At 44.0% G+C, this 6,929-nt stretch overlaps 1 pseudogene; it reads right to left on the reverse strand.

The window, feature by feature from the left end:
* Positions 1-921: 921 nt before the first annotated feature.
* Positions 922-1,828, reverse strand: Rpl7a-ps21 (ribosomal protein L7a, pseudogene 21; annotated as a pseudogene).
* Positions 1,829-6,929: the final 5,101 nt, after the last annotated feature.

Raw genomic sequence — 6,929 nt, forward strand, 5'->3', positions numbered from 1 at the left:
TTTAAATATTCTTTTTTGTTCTTAATCTATGTCTTCACCACAACCAAGGAACAGTCTGGTTAAGCAGCCCTTGGGGGAAAATATATATATATTTTTACATTTTTCCTCCAAGGTCCTACTCTGTCATGATGTTCTGTATCTTTCCATATATGTTTTCTCTGCAATCATACTTGAGAAATATTTAGAGTTTTTAAGGGAATATATATATATATATATATATATATATATATATATATATATTCCTCAACACATTGGAATGGTCATATGTTTAAAATGGGAAGACGCGATGAAGAGTCAGGGTTCTCTAGAGGGTCAGAATTGACAGTGTTAATACCTGTGAAAGGGAGTTTATTGAATTGGCTTATAGCTTATGGCTTCAGTAGTTCAGTAACGGTTATCTTTACAGGGAAGAGGCTGAGAATACGTAGCTTCTCAATCCACAAGACCAGGTGCTGTAGCTCTCCCACCCTGGCAATGACTCCCAAAGAAACGCTGGTCTTCCATGGAGCTGGAAGGTCCCAGAAGCTGGGTTCTGATGGCAGCGAAGGGTGACAGCAACATTTTCAGTGGGAGCAGAAGCTACAGGGCCAAGGAACAGGATAGAAAAGAAAACAGGCATGAAGCAAAAGCTTTGCCCTCAGACCGTCTTAGATGCTGCCACTCACATTAAGGTAGTTTGTCCCACTTCAATTAACCTAGTCAAGAAAATTCCCTCAAAATGTGCCAAGGGGTTTATGTCTTAGTTGGCTCCAGAGCCCATCAGACTGGCAGCCCATATTAATAATGAGCAGGAAGGCCTATCATAGAATTGTAAAGATGTAACCATTTGAAATACTGCGGTCGTATAAGGAATGTTTAACAATATTACTCATTCTTTTTAATTTTGTAATTATATTTATGTACAGAAAACTTAGTGTACATTTAACCCAGTTTAGTGGCGAGTTCTTTAGCCTTTGCCTTTTCCAGCTTGGCAATGCCAACCACAGACTTAGGACTCAGGACGTTGCCTCCCCAGTGTCGGCGGATCTCGTCATATCTGTCATTATAATTGAGCCTAAGAGCTTCCACCAGCTTAGCCAGAGCACCCTTGTCTTCCGAGTTAACCTGTGTGAAGGCAACAGTGGTGCACGTCTTCCTGTGGACCAGGCGCCCCAGCCTGGCCTTTCCTTTGATGATGCAGTAGGGCACCCCCATCCTTCGACACAGGGAAGGTAGGAAAACCACCAACTCAACAGGGTCTACATCGTGGGCAATCACCACCAGCTGAGCCTTCTTGTTCTCCACCAAGGTGGTGACTGTGTTGACCCCTGCTCGGAGGACAAAGGGTCTCTTTGTTGGGACGTCCCCTTTGCCAGCAACTTTCTTCTTCTTTTTTTTTTTTTTTTTTTTTTTTTTTTGGTTCTTTTTTTCGGAGCTGGGGACCGAACCCAGGGCCTTGCGCTTCCTAGGTAAGCGCTCTACCACTGAGCTAAATCCCCAGCCCCAGCAACTTTCTTCTTAGCACTGTCTAGCAGCCTTTGCTTCTTTTCTTGCTTTGTCTCTGGCCTGCACTGAGTAGCTGTTTGCCTGTCCAGGGCCTGGGTGAACTGGTTGATGGCAGGAGGTACTTTGAGCCGCTTAGAGAGGATGGCTCTTTGCCGCTGCAGCGTGATGTAGCGGGGCCATTTGACGAAGCGTGTGAGATCTCTTTTGGGCTGAATGTCCCACCCAATGTCGAAGTTCTTGGGCCTTTTCTCAAAGGATTGACCACTTTTTTGGTCTCCCAATTCTTGACGACGGCGGGGGCCAGGGCCATCTTCTTCCCCTTGGCCTTCTTTCCGTTGGGCATCTTGCTGGGCTGGAGGAGAGAGCTAGTTATTCTTTATATAGTACTTTTTATTCAAGGAATAATTGCTTTCTGAACTATGAAAATGTCTCCCTGGAAAATTATAATATTAAAGATGTTTTAAGGAAACCATGGGCCTAACAATTAGCACTTGCTACATATTAAATAATTTATATTTTATTTCATTTTAAAATTATTAAACATATGTCTTAAATTTTTTACTTTTTTCCTCCAAAGTTCCACTCTGTCATGATGTTCTGTATCTGTTGATATATGTTTTCTCTGCAATCATACTTGAGAAATATTTAGAGTTTTTAAGGGACTATTTTATTGCTTTTTAATTAATGGCACAAGCTCCCAACTCTGTAGGAATATTCTCTGTAGGGATACTCATAAATTATTGTGAGCATTACTATTTATTATAGTTCCATACAAAAGCAGGCCCCTTTTTTTCTGAAATTGTAATGACTTTTGGTGTATGTGTGGGTGGGAGAATGTGGCATGGGTTTATGTGTGCATATACAGGTGCGTGTTAGGGAGGGTCCCATTCAACCATGACTTCACATGCAATTTAAGTTGTTTCTTCGTGTCTCTGTGACATTTTCTTTATTTCTAATTTGTAGAAGTAATATTATCCAGGCCACAAGAGAGTACATTTTCTGTAACTAATTCCCCAGCTACAAGTTGATATACATACAAACACGAAGCTGTTTGGCATTTCCAGGGCATTGAATACCAAAGAGAAAGTATTTTATTTTTAACTCTGGGGTATGAATGTACCTATATTCTTGGAGGGTTGCCAGTAAAAAGATTTATCAATTTAATTACTTGTACCTTACCCTTGGGCATTGTGAAGCAATATTTTGGTCTTGGGGAACAACAAAAGGAAGCACGTGGTGAACTGCAAGCATCCTCTCTAAAAATGCAAGCACTTCACAGTGTCTTTACAAAGGAGGAGACTTCAGGATTTGAATAAGTAACTGAGTGTAGTCTGAGTACAGCAAAGGTGTCTGGAGAGGTGTGTCAGAGCTTCAGCAGTGAGTGCTGGGTAGGGTGGAAGAACTTTAGTTTCCAGTTTCATCTGATGTAGCTGTTTATTATCACAATTGAGTTTGCCGAGGCTGCTGTTGGGTTTGGAGACATGGTCTCCAGCATCTCAACTGGTCTTGAACTCCGGATTGCCTCCCTTCATCTCCTGAGTGCTGGGGTAACAGGCAAGCACCATCACACTTGAGATGCAGGGCTAGCAATGGAACCCAGGGATTGCGTGTGCTACACTAGAACTCTCCCCACCAACCCAGCTCCACTCCCAGTTTGTTTTGTTGTTTGTCGCTTGCTTTACTGATTGTTTCAGCTTGAGACAGTTTCTCACTTGTACCCCAAGTCGGTCTATAACAAGTAAGCGTTCAATCTCAACTGCCCCACAGACTGGCATTAGAGGTGTGAGCTCCACTCCTGTCTCCAGTTGCAGAAACGCAGCAGGAGGATTACTGCTTAGCTGGTCTTCTCCCAGCTCAGAGAGCAGAAAGGCAGATCTGCCTTTTCCTCCTCATTCACTAATGCTGCCTTCTCAGACTCCTCTCTAAACACTGTCCCCTCATGTCCGTGCTCCTCTGGTCCCCTTCCAGTGCCACCTCCGTCACTTCCCTGGCCCTCTCCCACCATGTGTGCTCATCCCTGCCATGTCCTCTCCCTGAAGATCCTTGTCTTACACTGACTGCCTTTGACAGTTTCTTCTCTGTGAAGTCTTCTTGCTACACTGGCCTAAAGTGGCTGATTGGATTAGAACATTGCTTTTAGTATTTCCTCCCAACACCACTGTTTCTTTAAAAACAAAGAACTTTTGTGTTCTTACATCTCTACTTTTAAATTTTTGACATCCTCAGTATTTCCCATAAAAAGTAGAAAACTTCTGGGACCCAACAGGAATGAGATTAGCTGAAATGCCCAACAAAGGGAAGGGAGAACCTGTAGAGACCACATCCAGAGGTTAGGCAAGGCCCTCAGTTTGGGGAGAGGCCACCCACTCATCTCCAAACTTTCAACCCAGAATGGATCTTGTCTAAAGGAAATACAGGGGCAAGGTGTGGAGCAGAGACTGAAGAATAGGCCACCCAGAGACTGTCCCACCTGGAGATCCATCCCATCTGCAGACACCAAAACCAGTCATCATTACTGAGGCCAAGAAGTGCTTGCTGACAGGAGCCTGTTATAGCTGTCTGTGGAGAGGCTCTGCCAGAGCCTGACAAATGCAGAGGCAGATGCTCACAGCCAACCATTGGACTGAGCGCAGGGACCCCCCAAAGGAGAAGTTAGAAAAAGGACTGAAGGAGTTGAAGGGGTTTTCAACCCCATAGGAAGAACAACAATATCAAACACCCAGACCCCCCCCACCCAGAGCTCCAGGGAACTAAACAATCAACCAAAGAGTACATATGACTCCAGCCACATATGTACCAGAGGATGGAGTTATCTGGCATCAATAAGAGATGAGGCCCTTGGTTCTGTGAAGGTTTGAGTGCCCAGTGTAGGGGACACCAGGGCAGTGAGATAGAAGTAGATGGATGGGAGGGGGAGCATCTTCATAGAAACAAGAGGATTGGGGATGGGATGGGGGGTTCTGGAGGGGAAAACGAGAGAGGGGATCATTTGAAATGTAAATACATAAAATAACCAATAAAAATTGAAGGTAAAGAAAAAGAGAGAAAGAGGGAGAGAGGGAGAGAGGGAGAGAGAGGAGGAGGAGAGAGAGAGAGAGAGAGAGGGGGGGGGAGGAGGAAGGGGAAAGATTGCAGATTGTTAAGAAAAAGACTTAAGGTCTAATTTTTATTTCTGAACCCATAGCTGGCTCTATTATGATCGCATTTGTGTGCTCATGTGTACATGTTCCTGTGGGTGCACTGTACAAGTGTGTATGTGTGTACATGTGAGCATTTGCGTGTGGAAGTCTGAGCTTGCCATCAAATGTCATTTGAAATTGCATTATTCTTTAATTTCTGAGATAGATTCTCTCACGAAAGCTCTACTGTCCGGGTAGTAAAGCTCCTGTCTCCACCTCCCCAGGGCTGGGATTTCAGGTGTATGCTGTCACGCCTGGCTTCCTACATGGGAATCTGCTAATGCTTAAATGCCAAGCTCTATACCAACTGGGCTGTCCCCTTTCATCCTGTCTTCATGGCACACTGGGCACTTTAATTGGCTTCCAAACACTATGACACTAAAACAATGATTTCATCAGGTATCCGGTCATTACTTTTGGGGACCCAGGAAGACTCCTAAAGGCCAAACGTCCCAGAGAACTTCTGATGGCGTTGAGATCTACTGTTTCCTACTGTGCTACCTTGATCAGGTTGTTTAACTTCTCTGTGTTTCAAGTTCCTCAGCTTTAACACAAAAAGCTTCATAATATAGCTACTTTGTAGAGTACTGATGATGATTTGATTAAAGAGTATACGTAAGGAACTTAGAACAACACCTGTGATATGAAACCTATACGTGTTCGGTTAATATTGGCACGATGATTTCCCCTTCATATTTCTGAACACACTCTTTCTACATAGGAATGGAATAAGAGGTTGAATGTGGGTAGCTGTACTCAGTATTGATTAGAAAAGTACAGTTTGATGGTGTTATGTGGGCACAGAAAAATCCATTCTTTTGCAAATTGTTTTACAAAAACAATTTGAGAAGTTCACCTAACCACTCTAGTGTCATGTCCACAAGATCCCAACACTAGAAATGTTTTATTCTTGTATACTTTTGTGCTCCCTTTGGAGTGTATATATTTTAACAAGTAAGGAGGTAAGAGTCATGTTCTCTTTAGAGTGAATGAACTGATTAAAACTTTTCTGAAAACACTTTGGTCAGAGGAAGAGGACTGGTGCTAAAGGCCTGAGGGGTGGAAGATTGTAACCTGTGAGGATCTGTCACGGGTACCAGGTTTGGGGACTGTAGCAATTCATGCACGGTCAGCAAAGTGAGCCAACTTTTGAATTGCACTGACTCCAGCTAGGAACAGAGTCTGCTCGAGGGCCATATCCATCTGTGCCAGCAGGCTTTGCTCTGTTTGCGGAAAGCTTGTGTACAAGGCTGACCTGAGCTCCTTAGGCCTGCCCACCCACTCTTTGACCCATCTTGTTTTCTAAGTCAGTTTAGACTCTTGTCTAAGTGACAGAAATGTCCACCCAAACTGGCTTAGGCATGAAAGGAATCGGGGTTGGGGTAACGAGTCACAGCACTGACAATCGAGATGTAGCTCTGGCTTCAGGACTCAAAGGAAGTCAGCCACATTCAATATCATGCCAGCTCTTGCTCAGCCTGTTACTATACTGACACCCACCTCAGTTGCATGGCTTGATGGTAGAACATGTCCCCTCAGAGTACAGGCAAAAAGAAAAGCCTGCCTTTGTTCCAGAAATCTGAAGAAATGTCTTTTTTTCATTACCTCTTGAAGCTGTCCTGAACCCTTTGCTTTTTTTTCCCCCAATCCTCTGTTGGCCTTCTACTGTGGCCAACTAGAGTGCGGACTCTGATGAGCTGTCCATCAATCTTGTTCCACTCAGTGCTGGTGCTGAAGGGAGTCTTACTGGAGTAATTTGAGCAGAATGTAGTTGAAGGTGAGCTCTCCAGACAAGAATTACAACTGGCTTTGGAAATCGGATGGATGAATACTGGGGAAAAGCTCACTACCTCTTCTAACACTTTCTTCTCTTCTGGGAACCTATTCCCGACTTTCCTGCATAGTAGAGCATCCCAGATACCTACCAGAGCGAACTCAAGAAGCTCAGGTTTATACTACAGTCCTCTGTGGACTGATGGATTCTTACTTTCTGCCACCAGGACTTCTTCCTCCATGGGCTTGAGGATGAATGGTTTGGCAAGATGACCAGATTGAGTTAAAGCCCCGCCTTGAACCCTGTCTTCTTAGCATAGGTTTTGATCAAGGACCAAGGTTTCTTTTAGGGCAGCTCTCCTGACAGATTTTCATTACTGAGGAAGTAACATCCCAATCAAGTGGTTCTCCAGCCTGACTACAAAGTAGAATCAACCAGAAAACTTAAAAAATATACCTATCTTCCCTAAGATTAGGAACAAGGCAAGGACA

This window comes from Rattus norvegicus, chromosome 2, assembly GCF_021556685.1.
Source record: "Rattus norvegicus strain SHRSP/BbbUtx chromosome 2, alternate assembly SHRSP_T2T, whole genome shotgun sequence".
NCBI classification, from domain to species: domain Eukaryota; kingdom Metazoa; phylum Chordata; class Mammalia; order Rodentia; family Muridae; genus Rattus; species Rattus norvegicus.